Source organism: Danio rerio, chromosome 18 (assembly GCF_052040795.2).
Source record: "Danio rerio strain M-AB ecotype USA chromosome 18, GRCz13ab, whole genome shotgun sequence".
NCBI lineage: Eukaryota > Metazoa > Chordata > Actinopteri > Cypriniformes > Danionidae > Danio > Danio rerio.
Window position 1 is genome coordinate 6,109,444 of NC_141038.1, and position 22,690 is coordinate 6,132,133.

Here is a 22,690-nt window from a genome sequence, read left to right on the forward strand (position 1 = left end):
TTATTGAGTAATTTACAGGAAAACAAAACTAATGAAAATACTCGAAAAAAGTTCCAAAAGTGTTTATTTACCTTAGCACTGAACATATCAATGACATACAAATTAGCCATCTATCTGTAAGTTTTGAAACAGGAACTTCAATTTTTCAATTTTAATAACAAAAAACTATAAAACCATGTAAATAAAATAAAGTTTCAATTTAGTTTTGTTGAAAATCATCACATTCAACATTCAATCACTTACTCACTTAGATAGAGATGGATTTTTTAAGGAAAATTATCATATAAATATAATCTGGTAAAAGCTGGGATCTCTGGGCATGTCCCCTGCAACAGAAAAAAAACCCTCTCATTTGGGACTGAGGTTTCTGGGACAGAGAGATATGATTTAGCCAAGGTTGACAGCAGTGGGTAACGCTGTGCATTGTCTTTCCACCACTTGAGAGGACAAGTCATGAGTGAGATAGAGGTCTCTTTGCGGTACAAGTCAATGTCTGCATCAATCTTACAAGTGTGCTGTTTTCTGCAGTCCCCATGACTGTTTTTAGTTGTATTCCCTGACTTATATTTCACCACAGTCTGGCAGTGCCTGCATATTGTTTTTGTCTTTGTCTGTCACCTTTTCTCCTTTTTCGTATCTTTTTAGAAAGAAACCGAAATGCTTCCACACATCCGATTTAAAACCCGCTTTAGGTTCGATCATCTCTTTTTCTTCCCCGCTACTAGCAACACACTCCATTTCCGCATTACTGGATCTGTAACAACAGACCGCAAAGGATGATGGCCACGCCTAGGCTGATGGGAATTGTAGTTCCTGTTACCTCCCGTTCGCTTCATTCGCCTAAGCAAACTTTTCTCAGAAATATAGTTTTATTGAGTCATGCGCCTACGGTAATATTTAAAAAAATTACTATTGCGGTATGACGGTATTTACAATAATGTTACATCCCTACTATTTGTAATACAATTTTGTCCTTTAATACAGTCAGACATATAAACTGTACCTTTAAATAGCACAAGCATTTATAGCAAATATGCAAATATAAATATCCCGCTCGCTTTCTGAGCCTCTAGCAAGGCCTCTAGAAAGGCAGTTTAGTGTGTAAAGTTGCAAAAAACAAAACAAAAGTATGATGTATATGGCAAGTTCAGCAGCTAATCATCCGGAATCAGCTGAGGTGAAGTGACAGCAACCAGAGAGACCTAGGTGTCACTCAAGTGGCCACGCCCTTAATTATACAGACTTAATATAACCTAATATAAAGGAAATGGATGAGTTTTAAAAAAAAATCACCCCCTCACAGTTGTCAAGAAGTGTAATATTAGCTATATAAACCAAAATCATTCTTTGTACCTGGCTGTAAACACATTTTTTCTAAAAAATTGGTCATTTTAACAATGAGCTCAATAGAAATTTGCTGTATTATGAGCCAGGACTAGTGGAATTTTGATGAATTTTTAGGTTCAGCTTCTTCCGTATTTGCTTCACGAGGGAGCAGAGAGAGGGAAGTTGCCGTTTGGTGTGAACACTCAGTCTGAATTTGTTCATTGTTGTTCTTAATTTACTGTCCTTTATTGCACTTTATTTAATTTTTTTTTAATAAGTGATTTTTTTATTAGTCTGCTCTCTCTCTCTCTCTCTCTCTCTCTCTCTCTCTCTCTCTCTCTCTCTCTCTCTCGTTCACACACTTCCTGTTTGATGCAATCTTCAATGCTTGAGTGTAATTTGCCCTTCAATTATTTTTTCTAGAGAGTTCTGTTGGTGTGTTGCTTTACAGTCACTGTCATCCAAATAAGTGAGCTGCTTTGGATAGATGAGTCTAATCAGTTGATGTTATCCGCAAACGCTAATGACATGCTAAGTTAATGAACGCTATTTTACTTAAGACCTGTAACTCGAGTCATTTTACTGCATTGCAGGACTGATCTCATTTAACTCAAATTGCTTATTGCTTTAATCAGAGCTGAAGGCGCTCGGTTTGAGGGTCTGCATGGTGCCAAGATAGGCCTGCATCTCATCCGTCTCCATAGTGGGAATAAAGCAAAACCGGAAGTAAAAATGATCCCTCTGTAATTTGATTAGTGCACGTCAAAGCACAAACCAAGCATGAAGACAAAGAAATTGTCTGTAGACCTTCGAGACAGGATTGTCTCGGAGCACAAGAGTGGGGGAGGTTAAAGAAAAATTTCTGCTGCTCTGAAAGTTCCAAAGAGCACAGCGGCCCCCATCATCCGTAAGTGGAAGAACCACCAGGACTCTTCCTAGAGCTGGCCGGCCATCTAAGCTGAGTGATCAGGGGAGAAGGGCCTTATGCCTAGTTCAGACTGCGTGATATTAGCCCCGATTTTGGCCACCGACAGGTTTTGAGAAATCGCCGACAAATGCCTGAAATCACAGGCAAATCGCTGCTCGTGCACGTGAGTGACGATCACACAGTGTGAACTATCAAAGACGCGATCTGAGAGAATCGCTGATAAGTCGCCGATGCCTTTGACTGAAAATAACATCAGCGATCGCCTACAGCCAATGAGAGAGCGGCATTCACTTGTGTGTGAGTGTGTGTATACCTGCTGCAGGCCAGCGGGAGGCTGGGGGAGAAGTTAAAAGCGCTCTTTTTCGGTTTATTTGGACCCACGAAATGGAGGAAAAACCAGTGGAGGTTTGACAGGACTCTGGAGCAACCGTGTGTTTGCTGTTTCATACAGAAAGAAATTAGTTTATTATCAACGTTGAGGAGAAATGGCTAATTACCTTTAAACCCAGGTGAGCAAACATGTTCATGTTCTACCCTATTAAAAGCTTCTTTCTCATTATGTAGTTAATAACAAAAGATATACGACGTGTTTTTGGCTGTGAGACGTAGTTTGGACGAACTTGTCTGCGATTCTTCCTATAGTAAAGTCATGCAATGTGAAAGTCCCTGTCGCCGATCCATCTTGCAGTGTAAACAAAGCAGCGACGAAACGCTAGCCCAGATAGTCATGCAGTGTGAAAACATCAGTGACACGACTACTTTGAAAATCATGCAGTCTGAACTCGGCCTTAGTCAGGGAGGTGATCAATAACCCGATGGTCATTCTGTCTGAGCTCCAGCATTCTTCAGTGAAGGGAGGCAAATCTTACTGAAGGAACACCATCTGTGCAGCAATCCACCAATCAGGCCTGTATGGTAGAGTGGCCAGACCGAAGCTACTCCTCACCTGGAATTTGCCAAAAGGCATCTGAAAGACTCTCAGACCATCAGAAACTACACTCTCTGGTCTGATGAGACTAAAATAGAACTCTTTGGAGTGAATGCCTGGTGTTACGTCTAGAGAAAACCAGGCACCGTTCAGCAACAGGCTAACACCATCCCTACAGTGAAGCATGGTGGTGGCAGCATCATGTTGTGGGGATGTTTTTCAGCAGCAGGAACTGGAAGACTAGTAAGGATAGAGGGAAAGATGAACGCAGCAATGTACAGAGACATCCTGAATGACAACCTGCTTCAGAGAACTCTTGACCTCAGACTGGGGCGACGATTTATCTTCCAGTAGGACAATGACCCAAATCACACTGCCAAAATTTCAATGGAGTGGCTTCACAGCAACTCTATAATTGTCCTTGAGTGGCCCAGCCAGAGCCCAGACCTAAATCCTATTAAACATCTCTGGAGAGATCTGAAACTGGCTGTACACACTCACTTCCCATCCAACCTGATAGAGCTTGAGAAGTACTGCAAAGAGGAATGGGCAACAACTCCCAAAGACAGGTGTGCCAAGCTTGTGGCATTATATTCAAAAAGACTTGAGGCTGTAATCGCTGCCAAAGGTGCACCAACAAAGTATTAAGCTAAGGTTGTGAATACTGATGTGCATGTGATTTTTCAGGTGTTTTGTTAATTTTCTTGTCGGCTTAGTCCCTTTATTAATCCGGGGTCGCCACAGCGGAATGAACCGCCAACTTATCCAGCAAGTTTTTATGCAGCGGATGCCCTTCCAGCTGCAACAGGTGTTTTATTTTGAATAAATTTGCAACAATTTCAAAAAATTATTTTTGTTCACATTGTCATTATGGGGTATTGTGTGTAGAATTTTAAGGAAATAAATTAAATTAATCCATTTGAGGAAAAAGTGATGCGCTGTGAATACTTTCCAGAAGCACTGTAGATTTTTCTGTCAGTATAAAGGAAGAATTCTGTAGTAATTGAATGTAGTTTGTAAATTATACAGGAACACATCTGAGACTGAAGTCTATTTAAAGCACATAAGCTTCTTTTTTTTTAAAAACTGCTGCTGTTCCTAGTTAGCTTGAAGTGATGCAGTTGACAGGGGATCTAATTTTAAATGTGCAAAATGCTTTCACATCTCTTCCGACATCTTCTTTTGTAGCTGCTGTTGTCCTTCTGCGTTCACCTCGCTGAGCTCAGAGTTCTGGCAGAGAGTGTTGACAGAGCTCCTGTGTGATGACTGAGTTCTGGGCCGCCATCCAGACGGCTTCTCTTATTAATTAAAGTGGCTGGTGGCCCCGTCGTCACCCCATACACACACATTCACAGACACACATACTGTACGCACACACTTAAACACACACATACACCAACACAAGCATACCTGTATACTTATTCTAACGTACACTGTAAAACATGCTGGGTTCCACACAATTAATTTGTGTCGGAACAACACTGAAGTAATTACTCTAAGATAACGAACTGGTTTTTACAAATTTAAGTTAATTGAACATAAAACAATTAAGTTGTCAAGAAAAAAAGTCAAGAATTATGTTGTTTCAGCTCATTTTAAATTGTTAATTCAGTTAATTCAATAATAATTATTTATTTGTTTAATTATTATGGTTATTATTATTATTATTATTATTATATTAATTTATAAATAATTTATAAATAATAACAATAATAATAATTGTAAGTTTTTCGCTTTATTTCTAGCCATATAAATTCAATAATTATGTATTTAATTGTAATTCTTCTTCTTCTTCTTCTTCTTCTTATTATTATTATTATTATTATTTTCAATAATAATAATAATAATAATAATAATAATAATAATAACAACAACAACAATAAAAATAATAATAGTAATAATAATAATTGTAAATTGTAATAATATTTGTGCCACTATTTGAAAAGCAAACATTAAAAAATAATAATTATTATTTATTATTATTATTATTATTATTATTATTATTATTATTATTATTATTATTATCATTGTTGTTGTTATTTTTGTTGTTATTATCATTATTATTATTAAATTAATTATGTAATTATTTATTTATATATATATATATATATATATATATATATATATATATATATATATATATATATATATATATATATATATAATTCTTAGTATTATTCTTACTAATATTATTATAATTAATAATAATTATAAGAAGAAGAAAAAGAAGAATAGGAATAATAATTGTAAGTTTGCCACTTTATTTGTATAGCACAAATAATTATATAATTATTATTTTTTTATTTAATTCTAATTATTTATATTATTATTATTATTATTATTATTATTATTATTATTATTAATCTACAAACATTAATATAATAATAATAATAATAATAATAATAATAATAATAATAATTGTTATTCTAATAATAATAATTTATTCTACTTGTTTATTATTAGTAATTAATATTTATTTATTTTTTTAATTCTATTTATTATTATTAATATTATTATTATTATTATTTATATTATTATTTTTATTATTATTATTATTATTATTATAACTGTAAGTTTGTCACTTTATTTGTATAACAGAAATTATTTATATAATTATTATTTTATTATTATTATTATTATTATTATTATTATTATTATTATTATTATTATTATTATTATTATTAGATGTTTCCCCCCCAAAAAAAATATTTTCTATAAAAAAATAAAAATCTTTGTCACCAGCTATTAGCATGCATTGCTAAATGCTGGTTTTAGACCCTAGTTGCAGATCACTAGATCCACCATAACAGGCTATGAGGTTAATAAAAGCAGTCAAGCTCCTCTATTTTACATGACAATAAATAAATAAATCTCTCCATAGAACATTAAATTGATCCTCAGAGGCAGAAAATGTCCACTCTAACTGGCCATTTGAGCTCCGTCCATCGGCCCTGTTTCTGTCAGGATCAGCAGAACTGAGTTTTCCTGCCACAGGCGTCCACAGACAATCGCTGAAGAATCTGAATAATCCATTTGCCCTAATATCAGATAAACCAGGGACAATCAGTCACTCGCCCAGATGCATCTCTGTAATACTCCAGATGAAGGACGCCATGATTATTTGTATGGCGTCCACATTACAGAGCGATAGCGATGATAAGATTCATGGCATTAAAGGCTTTCTGTCACTGCCATCCATGCAAAGAGTCCATCAGAGACTTCATCCAGAGCACAATTACACACTTGGAAATTCGTGGAAGCATTTGTGGAAGTGTGTTTTCTGACTGTAATAAATGCTTGATTCTGATTGGCTGATGAGCATTTTAATACTGTGCCATTTAAATAATAATATGATTATATAAATGCAACAAGCTGAAGTAGACCCAAAACTAAAACAATAGTCCTACACACCAGAGCTGTAAGCATCTGATGCATGATTCACACTTTTCTGGAAATCCTTCAGCAGGTTAGGGTTAGGGTCGAGACATACCAAGCCGACAGTCGCTGTTGGGCTTCGTTGGTTCATTGCTTTGGTTTAGATGTGATGATCGGTTTATGCTTAAGCCATTTATAACTGTACTCTCATGAAATAAAGCAGGTTAATTCATTTACACGACCACATGCATTGTCAATTCATGAAGGATAATCAGGTTATGCATGTGCATCTAAACACACTCAGTGTAGAGCTGAAAGTCACAGAAGTGGGCCAGAGCTGCTCAAACAGCCCACATGAGGAGAGAAAATGCAGGTTGGCAGAAGTGTGTTCATGTGCGTGGAGAGCGCTCTGGAGATTATTACTTGGGTTGAGCTGGAAGATATCAAAACACATATTAAACCCCTACAGCTCACGTCAGGGGAGACAAAGACAGTCAGAGAGATTAGCAATGGCACTTTAAAGAAGTTTCCGGTCCAACACACTAAAACACTCATGCGTTTTATGTTTAGTGTTCAATCAGGGATTATTTTCTAATGCCGATGTTTTATTTTGTTACAAAGAACACTGGATGTAAATTAGAAGCTTTCTGTTTTTTGTTTTTGTTTTGCTTTTGAATTGCATTATTAGACCTTGATCTTTCCCCCAACAACTTTTGATGCTGAAAAGTTGTAAAAAGTAGCAGCTAGCTCTGCAACTCTCACCTGGTTGACTACTGAAGCTAAGCAGGGCTGTGCCTGGTCAGTACTGGGATGGGAGACCACATGGGAAAGTTTGGTTACTGCCGGAAGTGGTGTTAGTGAGACCAGCAGGGGGCACTCAACCTGCTGTCTGTGTGGGTCCTAATGCCCCAGTATAGTAAAGGGGACTCTATACTGCTCAGTGAGTGCTGTCTTTTGGATGTGACGTTAAAATGAGGTTCTGACTCTCCTTGTGGCCATTAAATATATTCCAGGATGTCCTTTGAAAAAGAGTAGGGGTTTAACCTTAACATCCTGGGCCTCCCTTTATCATAGCCTCCTAACCATCCTCATATCATAATTGGCTTCATCACTCGACCAATCAGGCGTGCAGTCTGGCACAATATGGCTGTCGTCGCGTCATCCAGGTGGATGCTGTACACTGGTGGCGGATGAGGAGATTCCCCCATTGTGTAAAGCACTTTGAGTTGCTAGAAAAGCGCTGTATAGTGATTCAATCTTTTTCTATCCTGACCTGCGCGAGCATGTGCTTTGTGCTTGAGGCAATGAGTCTACTATTATTACGAAAATATTCTATACAAAGTGTGAAGCAGATGGGTTAGTTCTAGCACTCGGGGCATTCGGAAAAGTGTTTTCCAATTAGGTGTACCTAGAAAATGCGCGTGCGTTACGCGTGCATGCTGCTTGCACAACATGTGCACATCAATTCCATGTGTGCCGTGCACGCTGCTCACACCTCTCCATCAGAAATGACAAACTGACACCCTACGCTTATTGGCATTGCTTCCAAGGTGCACGCTTAACAGCCACATTTTAATAAAACTTTAGCCTTCTCCAAAACTACAAAGAAAACTCTTTGAATGAGGAGGGGTGTCCAAACTTTTGGTCTGTACTATATATATATATATATATATATATATATATATATATATATATATATATATATATATATATATATACATACAGTTGAAGTCAAAATTATTAGCCCCCCTGAATTATTAGCGCCCCTGTTTATTTATTTATTTTTTATTTCTGTTTGATGGAGGGAAGATTGTTTCGGCAAATTTTTTAAGCATAATAGTTTTAAAAACCTATTTCTAATAACTGATTTATTTTATATTTGACATGATGACAGTAAATAATATTTTACTTGATATTTTTCAAGACACTTCTATACAGCTTAAAGTGACATTTAAAGGCTTAACTAGGTTAATAAGGTGAACTAGGTAACGATGGTTTGTTCTGTAGACTATTAAAAAAAAATTAGCTTAAAGGGGCTAATAATTTTGTCCCAAAAAAAAAAAAAAAAAAAAAAAAAAAAAATATATATATATATATATATATATATATATATATATATATATATATATATATATATATATATATATATATATATATAACTGCTTTTATTCTAGCCAAAATAAAACAAACAAGACTTTTTCTAGAAGGAAAAAAAATACTGTGAAATACTTCCTTGCTCTGTTAAACATCATTTGGGAAATATTTAAAAAAGAAAAAAAATCAAAAGGGGGCTAATAATTCTGACTACAACTGTATATATACACAGCGGTTCTGTCTGGCTCTTGAATCTGATTGGCTTTCCGTGCAATATTTTGCCAGCAACATCACACAAAGGCCTCTTCACCATTCACCTTTGTGTATTACTCCGCCCACACTCAGCCAGCAACAAACTGAAAGACACATTTTGAAAAAATATTTCTGTTGCTAGACAACAAAATGTATTTTGAGGCTTGTTTAGTCAAGAATGTAGTTGTTTAGATTGCAACTATGCATTTTATTTATAAGAATATCCCCTGTTTTAAAATATTTACAATTTCTGAGAGAGCTCGTCGGTGGCCATTAGCCTGCCATAGTGTAGAAGACCAAAGACGGTTGACGTTTTCTATCCACAAGATGCTGACAGAACCACATAATAAGCCCACATGCTTAGAAGATTATAACAGTCTGATTTTTGACTACAGCTGATCAAATCATTATTAAACTGGCAAGCATACCTGCCAACACTCCTGTTTTTCCTGGGAGTATCCAGTATTCCATCTCCTGCAACCATCCCGATTTTTTTTATTGCTTCCGAACAACTCCTGTAATTTCACCCCTCCTCTTTGGTACAGTCTGTAAACACTTCTGGGTTGCCAACTTTGGAACAGTACCCGATCGCAGCAGCCGCCCAAAACCCGCTGCATCCTATTTTGGTTCTCAACAGTGTTATTTAGAGACCTCGTCCCCCGATTACCCCCTCTCCCCGGTCTCCCAAATTTTCAGAGACATGCTGGCTGGTACACTGAAAAAAATAATTCAGAGATGATTCCTTGGATTTACTCAATTCTTTTACGTTAAGTGGTTGTAAACAATTTATTTGTGTTGAATTTAAACAAACAAATTAAGTTGAACATTATTAAACTTAATTTGTTTGTTTAAATTCAACACAATTAAATTGTTTGCAACAGTTCTGCTTGCAACACTTTTTTCAGTGTATGCTGATAAGTGATATTCTAAGTCAATCTCTCTCTTTTGTATGTTGTAGTGCTGTATTTATACTGATTTGCTCGCATATCAAGAATGTGTGTTGTGTTGGCAGAAGGAAAAGAAGAAGGAAAGTCTTCATGTGTTTAGTGTTTTTTCCTTATCGCAAACACAACAGCAGTCTGGTAGTGATTGCATAGCTTTTTTCGGGGTTAATTATTGTGATATCAAAATTGCAACCAAGAAATACTGTAGACCAGTGTTTCTCAACTGGTGGGTCACAACCCAAAAGGGGGTCGCGGGAACATTTTCAGTGGGTCACGGAGTGTGTGGTGAAAAAACAACAAAAGTTTCATTTTTAACTTATTTTGACTTTTATTTTGAAATGAGTGCACGACCACCCTACCGTTTGACATGTGAAATTTAATTTAATTATAGCAACAAATATATTGAAGCGCAAGTAAGACCCAGAATATGTAAAGTATAGATTTACATATATTGACGACAGAAAAGACTTAAAGCCTCAGTGTGTCATAAGGAGCGAGGTGCTCTCACAAGAGAGCACGAAACCTTCTAAATTAAAACAAAATTTAGAAACCAGACAACGTTTTATTAACAGTTCATTTTAGTTTATGGTAACTGAACCTTTTCTTACCCTAACCACTGTTTACAGTATTTGTCGATCTTACATTGTAATATTTCTATAATTTGATACATTTTGTTAAATGACAGCAATAAAATAGTGTTTATTTGTAAGTCTTGCCTTTTGATTTATTTGTCACTACTGGTGTATGTTAACAAATAAATACAAATGAATAATAATTCCTAAAATTGTATTATAGTTGCCAAAAATTTGGGTCGGGGCTTGATGACAATGTAAAAATGTGGGTCCCATGGCCAAACCAGTTGAGAACCCCTGCTGTAGACTATAACACTGTAAGAAGATATCTCTGTAGATGGATGGCATTTCAGGTCACGTTCTGCCTTATTATCTTAATGTGTGAAAAAAATCAGCAGTTTTGTCATCACTTTAGACATTATGCTATAGAGAGTCATTCAAACAGTAGCTCTAAAGTGACGTTGGTGAATTAGTAGCGGCTTCTGCTGTTTTGACATCAGCTGATGTGAATGAATGGCGGAAGAGTGTTGTTCCTGATAAAAAAGGGTTTTTAGACTCTCCGTGTTTGATTTTCTTATTTATATACATGATTGTGCTAATGTTGATAAACGCAATATCACACGAGTAGCAGTGCGATATGGCTGTATATCAGCACTGGTGGTATCAGTCGTGTGATATTGCTCATATACATATATATATACAGTTAAAGGCAGAATTATTAGCCCCCTTCGAATATTTTTCTTCGTTTTTAAATATTTCCCAAATGATGTTTAACAGAGCAAGGAAATTTTCACAGTATGTCTGATAATATTTTTTCTTCTGGAGAAAGTCTTAGTTGTTTTATTTCGGCTAGAAAAAAAGCAGTTTTTGATTTTTTTTAAACACCATTGTAGGGACAAAATTATTAGCCCCTTTAAGCAATTTTTTTCCCCTATAGTCTACAGAACAAACCATCATTATACAATAACTTACCTAATTACCCTTACCTGTCTAGTTAACCTAATTAACCCAGTTAAGCCTTTAAATGTCACTTTAAGCTGTATAGAAGTGTCTTGAAAAATATGTAGTAAAATATTATTTACAGTCATCGTGGTAAAGATAAAATAAATCCGTTATTAGAAATTAGTTATTAAAAATAGTGTGTTTAGAAATGTGTTGAAAGAAATCTTCTCACCATTAAACAGAAATTGGGGGAAAAAAAATAAGAGGTCTAATAATTCAGGGGGGCTAATAATTCTGACTTCAACTGTATATATATATATATATATATATATATATATATATATATATATATATATATATATATATATATATATATATATATATATGAAATAACACTTCTATCACTTCAGCCTTTCAACTAAAGTGTTTCACAACCTGCTTATTTGTTTAGTTTTTTCATTGCAGCGTACACTATTATCACAGTCAACGTGTAGTTTTGATTGATTATAATCCTGAAAGGGATGAACCGGGATGCCAGTCTTCCTCTTCTGGATAAAAGTGTGTGTTCAGTGTGGGAATGTCAGTCGTCTGCATTGACTGAAGCTCAGGGTTTGTGGGTTTGCAGGTGTTGGTGTGGTTTTCTGTGGCGCAGCTGTGAGTTTGGCAGATCAAGTCATCTTTTTCTCTGACAGCTTGGCAGGATTGTATGTAAAAGGCCTTGTTTTTCATTGTGCTTCTGTCAGTTTGGGGCCTCCTACACACAACCTATACATCAGACTCCTACTGAGAGCCACAGATCTGATCAACATCAGCACAACACTGAAGAACATCAGACAAGCTTACTGTAGATTCAGACTTCAGCTTGGGCTTAAAGAAAAACTGAAATTTTATTATTATTATTTTTTAAGAAGATAGGCTCATTTTATAACACCTCCAGAGTTAAACAGTTGAGTTTTACCATTTTTGTAATCCATTCAGCTGATCTCCACGTCTGACAAGAGAACTTTTAGTTTAGCTTAGCATAAATCATTGAATCAGATTAGACCATTAGCATTAAATAAAAAAAAAAAACAGCTATTAGAAATGAGTTTTTAAAACTATTATGTTACGAAATGTGTTGACAAAATCTTCTCTCCGTTCAAAAAATAAAAAAAAATAAACAAGGGCTCTCTCATGGGGCTAATAATTCTGACTTCAACTGTGTGTATGTATGTATGTATGTATGTATGTATGTATGTATGTATGTATGTATGTATGTATGTATGTATGTATGTATGTATGTATGTATGTATGTATATATGTATGTGTGTGTGTATATGTATATATATATATATATATATATATATATATATATATATATATATATATATATATATATATATATATATATATATATATATATATATATATAGTGTGTAATAATATACATAATTAATTTTTTTATTTAATGTAAATATTATGTAAGCACTTACAAATTAGTAAATACACACAGAATGTAAAGTAATATACAAATATCTTTACATATAAAAATAAAATTCAAGTATTAACATGTTAAAAAAAAATATTTTCTACATAAATATAATTTTTCTTACAATAAATTTTCTACAATAAATATAACCACTACCTCCATGACTTCGTCACCTCAGGGGCGATGGTGGGGGCTTTTTCAGTTTATTAATGACAATTTGTATTTCATTCATATTCTTTTTGGCTTAGTGTGAGGCTTCTTGGCTTGCTGTGAGGCGATTTTGCTTCTCACTGCTACTATAATTAGTAGTAGTAGTAGTTATTATCTGCATATTTATATTTGTTTTAATAAAACTTGAGATTTGTCCATCTGTCCGATTTTAGAGACGTACCATATGGTGTAATAGGGAATGTGTTTGGATATAACTCAGTTGTTTGACCACACTTCGTTTTTATTGTTCATTTATTAGTTTGCTGGAAATTAGAACTGAATTTAAAAATAGTTCTGAAACAAAGCTTTGCGCTTAACAAATGAAATTAAATATGTAGGCTAATGGATGTCTTTAGTGGAGTGCGTACAACACCGTTTCCTTATCCACGAAAGTAAAGGAGTAAAGAATAAAAGTAAAGTAAACAAAGTCAGGAGGCCAAATGGAGGAGGCTCATACTCTATCCTTGTGCTGCAGATGCTCTGTTTAACTGTTTTCTCTTTAGTGAAGCTTTCAGTTTTTCCATCTACAAAGTCCACCTTGTAAATAGCAAATGTGCCACGGCACGACGCAATTCTTAAAGGGAATGGGAGTTCAGATTCTGATTGTTTTAATGCAGGTTATGTTCAAAACACTTCCATAACTTATCAAGCGAATAAGCTCAACTCTGTTAAATCATGCGCCGGGGTGCAGAGTGTATTTTTCAGTCCTTAAAATAGCAAAACTGGATTTGGACACGTCCTTAATGCTTTTGCGCCATGCGCTTTAGACTTTGTGCCTTGATCATTAAAATAGAGCTCTAAGTTCTAAGTCACAACATGTAAAATCAACAAGTTGCTTTTAGGTTTACTCACTTTAAGTTACTAATGCATTTTTTATGGTGCATATGCTTATTTTACTCAAGTTCCATATAAAATTAAAAATAACGTTTTATACCAGAGTTAAGACCCTCTCTGTTTGACAGCTGACTTGATTTAAAACTCTCTTGTCTAGGGTTTGAATGTTGGAGTATTATGCTTGTGAATGGTGTTTGACCCATGGAGCCCCTCCACTAGACCACACTGTGAGCCGGAAGTCAGCTGTCATATGCAGCCAGCGCTCTGATGGATTGCTTTCTAGATCCTTCTGAACCTTTCTGAAAGATTCGGGAAGCTTCAAGTCGCTCTGAGAGTCTTTTGTGTTTGTGGCTCGACCTCTCGCTGTACGTCTGATGCTTCCAGTATTTTGACCTTGGAAATAGTGGCATGAAAGCAGTGTTTGACAGATAGCTGACAGCAGACCAAGTCCAAAATGATCTGGCATAACTCAGGCCACGAGGACAGGGTCTAAATTATTAATAAACTTTATCTCTTTCCAGCTTATTGAAATGCGCTGACCGTAACAAAAGAAAAACTCGCCGACTCAGTGTGTGTGTGTGTGTGTGTGTGCACGCGCCAGCAGCCTGATGTTCAATGAGTAAGGACAGTCAGAATATTAAAGAAGCAAGACAGAGTAAACTTTTTTCACTATAATACAATATTAAAGACGTCATGACTTTTGTATGTTAATAAAACACAATGCAGATTTTTTTTCTTGCAATTCAGTTTGCATTTCAACTTTTCTTAGAATTTTGAGAATGAAAGCCTTAGATTTAGCTCTTAGATAAAACTTTTAGAGGGTGACGCAGTGGCGCAGTAGGTAGTGCTGTCGCCTTACAGCAAGAAGGTCGCTGGTTCCAGCTTGGGCTGGGTCAGTTGGCGTTTCTGTGTGGAGTTTGCATGTTCTCCCTGCATTCGCGTGTGTTTCCTCCTCTGTCCAAAAACATGTGGCACAGGGGAATTGGGTAAGCTAAATTGTGGTGTTTGAGTGTGAATGAGTGTGTATGGTTGTTCCCTAGTGATGGGTTGCGGCTGGAAGGGCATCCGCTGCTTAAAATCGTGCTGGATAAGTTGGCGGTTCATTCTGCTGTGGCGACCCCGGATTATTAAGGGACTAAGCATGAAAGAAAATGAATGAATGAATAAAACTCTTAGATTTACAGAAAATAATAGACATGTAATAAAACTCATAATTCTGACTTTGTTTTTACCAAGACAAATTCTGAATTCTGAGACTAAATTTAGATTTGTGGGTATAATTTAATTCAGGATTATGAGATACATTTTTTTATTATAAGATGGAAATAAAAAAGAAATATTAAACATGCTTAAATATGTGTGTATATAATTCAAATGATTTTTTGTTACATGAAATTATTAATTTTAAAAAAATAATAATAAAATTTGAATATACAGTTGAAGTCAGAATTATTAGCCCCCTTTTGATTTTGATTTTCTTTTTTAAATATATCCCAAATGATGTTTAACAGAGCAATGAAATTTTAACAGTATGTCTGATAATATTTTTTCTTCTGGAGAAAGTCTTATTTGTTTTATTTCAGCTAGAATAAAAGCAGTTATTAATTTTTTAAAAACCATTTTTGGGACAAAATTATTAGCCCCTTTAAGCTATTTTTTTTAATAGTCTACAGAACAAACCATCATTATACAATAACTTACCTAATTACCCTAACCTGCCTAGTTCACCTTATTAACCCAGTTAAGCCTTTAAATGTCACTTTAAGCCAGGACCGGATTGGCTAATCGGGAGGACCGGGAGAATTCCTGGTGGGCCTGTCCATTTTTTGGCCGCGAGGGCCGGTGTCCCTAGTTCCAGAATCGGTTGCTCTCAGCAGTCACACTTTTTAAAAATAATTTATTTATTTACTTGACCACAGCCTTCTTATTCATTATTTTACCGCAGCTCTGCTCTTTTTATTTATTTTCTTGTAGCCTCGTGCTGATGATATAACTAGATAAGTCACCATTCAACGTACAGCTGTTCTGGTACTGTGGAAAGTACGTTAGATTATGACGCGGCCAACCTGGGTTCGGTCCTTGTCTGAGTAACTTTTTTTTTTCTATTCATTTTTATTGTTAAGACATAATACTGTAAGGGTTGTTGAACATTTGAAGTTCTAAAAGAGCTGTTTTCTCAAAAAAAGACGTGATAGTGTAATTAGAAACTAAATTGGAAATAACCTTATTTTAATATAGTCAGTAGTGAACTGAGGTGGGCCGGTCTGAGGCTTGAAACTCCAGGGCTGAAAATGAGTCCCACTCCGGCTCTGCTTTAAGCTGTATAGAAGTGTCTTGAAAAATATCAAGTAAAATATTATTTACTGTCATCATGACAAAGATAAAATAAATCAGTATTATGTGTAGAAATGTGCTGAAACAATCTTTCCTCCATTAAACAGAAATTGGGGGAAAAAAATAAACAGGGGTGCTAATATTACAGGGGGGCTAATAATTTAGACTTTAACTGTATAAATAATAATAGCTTTTTTTTTAATAAATTTGACTTTTATTTCAAATGACTGTCTCATAATAATGATAATCTCAAACTTGACATTTTTGCTCCTGCTTTGCTATTATAAAACTTCTTGATTGTGTTTTTGACTTTCTTAAAATCCAAAGAGCTGTTTCTGTCTGACTTTTATTTCAAATGAATCACTATCTCATAATAATTACAATCTCAAACTTGCCATGTTGCAACTTTTTGCTCCTATTTTGCTATTATAAAGCTTAATTGTTTTTCGACTTTCTTAAAAACCAACAAGCTGTTTCTGTCTGACTTTTATTTCAAATTAATCACTTACTCACAATATTGACAATCTCATTCATTCATTCATTTTCTTGTTGGCTTAGTCCCTTTATTATTCCGGGGTCGCCACAGCAGAATGAACCGCCAACTTATCCAGCAAGCTTTTACGCAGCGGATACCCTTCCAGCCGCAACCCATCTCTGGGAAACATCCACATACACATTCAGACACACACTCATACACTACAGACAATTTAGCCTACCCAATTAACCTGTACCGCATGTCTTTGGACTGTGGGGGAAACCGGAGCAAACCACAGAAATGCCAACTGAGCTGAGGCTTGAACCAGCGACCCAGCCACCTTCTTGCTGTGAGGCGACAGTACTATCTACTGTGCCACTGCTTTGCAGATTTTCAATCTCAAACTTGACATTTTAAGACTTGTTTGCTCCTATTTTGCGATTATTAAGTTTGTGTTTTGACTCATCTAAAAAGCTAAAGAGCTGTTTCGGTCTGATTTTATTTCAAATGAATGACTGTTTCATAATATGGACTATCTCATAACATTGTCAATCTCAAACTTAACATGTTGCACGTTTTTGTTCCTATTTTGCTATTATTAAGCTTCTTAAGTGTGTTTTTGACTCCCCTAAAACAAGAGCTGTTACTGTCAGACTTTTATTTCAAATGAAGGATTATCTCATAATATTGACAATCTCATACTTGACATTTTGCAACTTTTTTCTTCCAATATGCTTTTTTTTTAAATTGTGTTTTGGACTCTCATAAAAACCAAAGAGCTGTTACTGTTTGACTTTTATTTCAAATAAATTACTCATAATATTAACACAATTATCTCATAATATTGACAATCTCAAACTAGACATTTTGCGAATGTTTGCTTTTATAAAGCTTCTCAATTGTGTGTTTACCTCTCCTAAAAAACCCAAAGAGCTGTTTCGGTCTGACTTTAATTTCAAATGAATGAATTTCTTATAATATGGATCTTATACTAGTCAATTTGCGACTTTTTGCTATTATAAAAGCTTCTTAATTGTGTTTTTGGCTCTCCTAAAAACCAAAGAGCTGTTATTGTCTGACTTATTTCAAATGAATGTCTATCTCATAATATTGACAATTTCATACTTGACATTTGGTGACTTTTAGTTATTTTAAAGCCTTGTAACTGTTTTTTTATCTCCTAAAAATCCCAAAGAGCTGTTTCTGTTTCTGAGTTTTATTTCAAATTACTGACTATCTCATAATATTGACAACCTCATACTTGACATTTTGCAACTTTTTGATCCTATTTTGCTATTATAAAGCTTCTAAAGCGTGTTTTTGACTCTTTAAAAACCAAAAAGCTGTTACTGTCTGACTTTTGTTTCAAATTAATGACTATCTCATAATATTAAAGTTTTTTTGCTTTTTATTTTCTGTTAAAACTCAATTGTTTTCAACTCCCAAAAACCAAACACCTCTTTCTGTCTGAGTTTACAAACAATACCGATGGCAGTGGTTTTACCGCATCAACATGAGCACAAATCCTCATCCTTTGCACGCACATTAGCTTTCATAGTGCGCAAAACATCATCTTTCAGACATTTCAAGCAACATAAACCAGACTTCTCCATTCGTCAACCAGTGTTCGAGGGTCAAAATAGATGTTGCTTAAATTGTTCGAAAACTTGCGTCGCTTTTGTGCAGGGCGCAGAAATTACTTACGACTCATTTCAAGCACTTCTGCTCTTTTTTTCCGGAGACAATAACTCCATTTATCTACACTTTGCAGACCTTTTACTTTCATAAACATCTGTATTACACACTATGTAAAAGGTAATTTCAGAGAGAGCTTAATAATGGCATTTTTGCGTAGATGCTTGCGTTTTTTGCACTTTTTAGCTGACAGTATACAGAGAAGTCAACAAGAGATTGTGGATGTTGTATGGCAAGATTAATGCATTCATTTAGTCATATATTTTAATGTTATGCGTTTCTGAATTCAACAAAGAACGTTAAATGAACACGTATCGCAGCTTGATGTGGAGAATGGAGCATCTGCTGGTTTCCACACTGGACACCTGATGGATTTTATATTTTATTCTGCGATGTGTTTTACCGCTGCTTGTAAAACGCACACTGTAAATTTCTGTTGTTGGTTAGAACATGATAAACTTGTAATTTGTGGTGTGTTATATTGGCACTTGTAAATGCTACAGCTGGGGCTCTCGGAGCAGATGAGACCCGTGTGTTTGCTCTGTTTCTGATGTTTTGGGTGAGTAGATTCTTATAAATAATATGGTTTAATATTAAAAAAAGCTTAGTATTAAAAAGACATTTTTAAAATATGGATTAAAATATGGTCCATGGTTATTTAACATACCAGATAGGTTATTCAATATTAACTATGAGCCCTCCTAAATTAGTTTTTTTTAGATAAATGTATATCCCAAGTTGTGTTTATCTGAGTATTTTTATATAATTTTTTTTTTTTCTGGAGAAAGTTTTATTTATTTTATTTCGGCTGGGATATACAGTTAGGTCCATAAATATTGAAACATCAACACTAATCAAACATGTTTGGCTCAATAAACCAACACAATGGATTTGAAATGAAACAAAACAAACAAGACGTGCATTAGCTGCATACTGTCCGCTTTAATTTGTGGGTATTTACATTCAAATCAGGTGAACGCTGTAGGAATTATAACAGTTTGCATATGTGCCTCCCACTTGTAAAGGGTCCAAAAGTAATTGAACAATTGGCTTCTAAGCTGTTCCAAGGCCAGTTGTGTAACATTCTCTCATTATCCCAATTGCAATGAGCAGATAAAAAGGTTCAGAGTTAATTTCAAGTGTGCTATTTGCATTTGGAATCTGTTACTGTCAACTCTCAAGATGAGATCCAAAGGTCTGTCACTGTAAGTCAAGCAAGCCATCATTAGGCTGAAAAACAAAACAAACCCATCAGAGAGATAGCAAAAACATTAGGCATGCCCAAAGCAACTGTTTGGAGCATTCTTAAAAAGAAAGAATGGACCATTGAGCTCAGCACCAAAAGACCTGCAAGACTACAGAAACATCTGTGGTGGACGACTGAAGAATTCTTTCACAATAGTTAGCCAGATAAAGAACACTCTCCAGGAGGTAAGTGTATGTGTGCCAGAGTCAACAATCAAGAAAAGACTACACCAGAGTGAACACAGAGGGTTTAACACAAGATGTAAACCATTGGTGAGCCTCAAAAACAAGGCCAGGATAGATTTCTAAAAATGCCTTCACAGTGCTGGAACAGCATCCTATGGACAGATGAGATCCAGATCAACTTGTACCAGAGGGATGGGAAGAGAAGAATATGGAGAAGGAAAGGAACTGCTCATGGTCCTAAGCAGTGAAACATGGTGGTAGTGACATGGTGTGGGAATGTATGGCTGTCAATGGAACTGGTTCTCTTGTAATAATTGATGATGTGACTACTGAGAAAAGCAGCAGGATGAATTCTGAAGTGTTTCAGGCAATAATATCTGCTCATATTAAGGCAAATCCTTCAGAATACATTGGGTGATGCTTCACAGTGTGGATGGAGACTGACCCAAAGCATACTGCTACAGCAACCAAAGGGAGTTTCTGAAGGAAAAGAAGTGGAATGTTATGCAATGGCCAAGTCAACCACCTGACCTGAATCCGATTGAGCATGCATTTCACTTGCTGACGACAAAACTAAAGGGAAAATGCCCCAAGAACAAGCATGAACTGAAGACAGTTGCTGTAGAGGCCTGGCAGAGCACCACCAGGAATGAATCCCAGTGTCTGGTGATGTCTATACATTCCAGTCTTCAGGCTGTTATTGACTGCAAAAGTTTGCAACCGAGTATTAAAAAGTGAAAGTTCGATTTATGATTATTATTCTCTTCATTTACTTTTGGTCCCTTAACAAGTGGGAGGCACATATGTAAACTGTTGTAATTCCTACAGCGTTCACCTGATTTAGATGTAACTATTCTCAAATTAAAGCTGAGAGTTTGCAGTTAAAAGGTCAGTTGGCTTTTCTGTGTGGAGTTTGCATGTTCTCTCCGTGTTTACGTGGGTTTCCTCTAGGTACTCTGGTTTCCCCCACAATCAAATTACATGTGCTATAGGAGAATTTAATGGACTAAATTGGCAGTAGTGTATGAATGTATGTGTGAATGTGAGAGTGTATGGGTGTTTCCCAGTACTGGATTGCAGCTGGAAGGGCATCCCCTGTGTAAAACAAGCTGGAATAGTGGGTGGTTCATTCCAGTGTGGTTATCCCTGGTAAATAAGGGACTAAGCTGAAGAATAATGAACAAATGATGACAGGATGTTCAGTTTTTGGATGAACTGTCCCTTTAAGTAAGTAAACATACGCTTTATAATTGATCTGGCACAAGACAAAGACCCAGCAGAAGTCATACCGGACTAATGGCTTTATATTCCGGAGTGGAGCATCTGTATAATGACTTAAAAATCGCTGTTCACAAATGGTCTCCAAATTGATGAAGCAAGAGTTCTTTTGCCAAGCACAAATGGGAAAAAATCCAGTTGGAAAATGCGGACACACTTAGGAAATCTCAGCTGTAATTGCTGCCATTAACTGTAACAAATGTTGCTGCTTTATGTTGAGTTTAGTAAAGCTCATTTTGAACCCGTTTACCTTTTACAGCATTGCCTTTCTTTAAAAAAGGAGAAATTATTGAAATTGTGATGAAGTTCGTACTCTGTGTGCATTACAATAGACATCACATGGCAGTCAATGAGAGTGGACGATTGTCAGCTAATCAAATGGTTCGACTTGTAATTTGAAAGAAATACACTACACTAAAAGCAGCATGGCATCACTTCACTCCAGATACAGATGTAAACCACATTTACAATGTTTTTATTCTGATTTATTGACATGTTTGCCAATATTTCATAGATTGGATTTAAAAAAGAAGGATGACACTTGAAAGTCGCTCTTCTTTTTAATTTTCTTGTCTCCCCAGCTGTCTAGTCCTGTTGTGTCGCTTGCCTCCTAAGTCTTCGCTGGTTGTGGATCCCCTTAATTTGATCCATCTGTTTGCCACCCATGTCCCAAACCGAAAGTTCAGCAAGCTACTTATTGACTGCCTGGCCTGAAGTCCGGAATCCCCCCAACCCCCCACCCCCACACACCTTAAGACACTCCCCTCTGTATTATCTTGAAGTCCTGAGTCTCCTCCCCTCACCAGCCTGTGTTCCTGCCATAACCCTTCACTATTGTGTGGACTGTCCTTCTGCGTTGCCGTGTTTACGTCCTGTAAATAAACCTTGTGTTCTCCTGCCTATTCTGCATTTGGGTCCTCCTTGCCAACCCTGACATTATGTGCCTGGCTTAACCTTAACAAACAAATCATAATATTACATTGGAATATGATCCACTTATATTGTATTTACAGAATTTTTACAAATTACAATTTGTGACCCAGCATGTGAAAACCAGGGAATATATAATTTTGAGATAAAGTTTGATTGTAGCCATTCATTTCACTGTGTTTTAGTTGTTGACATGGTTTTGTCATGGTTGCAGGTTTGTGCACTTTTCCAGAGTGTCTGTTTGGTCATGTGGGTTTGTTTTGTTTGTCCACGTGTATTTGTTATGGTCACGTGCTATGACGGCGCTCAGCTGGTTTGATTAGCTCGCCAGCTGAGGCTCATTAGCATGCCTATTAGTGGTGGGCAAAGCGAGGCTTCGTGAAACACTGAAACTATCGAAGCAAATGTGTCGAAGCTTCGAAACGTTTCGAAACGCCACTCTACGGCGACACCTAGTGGTCATTTTAATTGTATTTCACTGAAGCAGCTTCAGCAAAGAACAGTTGAGCAAATTAGGGTATGAAACCCCACTTTGTAGCCCTGAATCTGCAAGTGGTTTAGACGAGCGGTTAGAGTCCGTGACCACCATGCGGAAATAATGGGTTCGAATTCATACTGTAGCAATTAATTTGAAATGCTTTGATAGCAGTTGGTAATGCTTTGTTGTTGTATCG

At 35.9% G+C, this 22,690-nt stretch overlaps 1 protein-coding gene and 1 long non-coding RNA gene across 4 annotated transcripts in view; one reads left to right on the forward strand and one right to left on the reverse strand.

Annotated features, from left to right (window-relative positions):
• Window positions 1-22,690, forward strand: part of LOC141378800 (uncharacterized) — a 100,356-nt gene that overhangs the window by 76,816 nt on the left and 850 nt on the right. The window contains exon 5 of one of the 2 annotated variants that reach the window (XR_015514666.1): window positions 21,668-21,727. The exons of the other annotated variant lie outside the window; for it this stretch is intronic. This is a non-coding gene — a long non-coding RNA (uncharacterized LOC141378800). Of the gene's footprint in view, window positions 1-21,667; window positions 21,728-22,690 lie in introns of those variants that run through there. 2 annotated transcript variants of the gene reach the window in all.
• The window catches only part of golim4a (golgi integral membrane protein 4a), an 836,478-nt gene continuing 814,056 nt past the window's right edge, over window positions 269-22,690 (reverse strand). For both annotated transcript variants that reach the window (XR_015514056.1, XR_015514055.1), the window contains one exon: window positions 269-503. The gene's annotated coding sequence lies outside the window, so the exon portion shown is untranslated. The remainder of the gene's footprint in view (window positions 504-22,690) is intronic.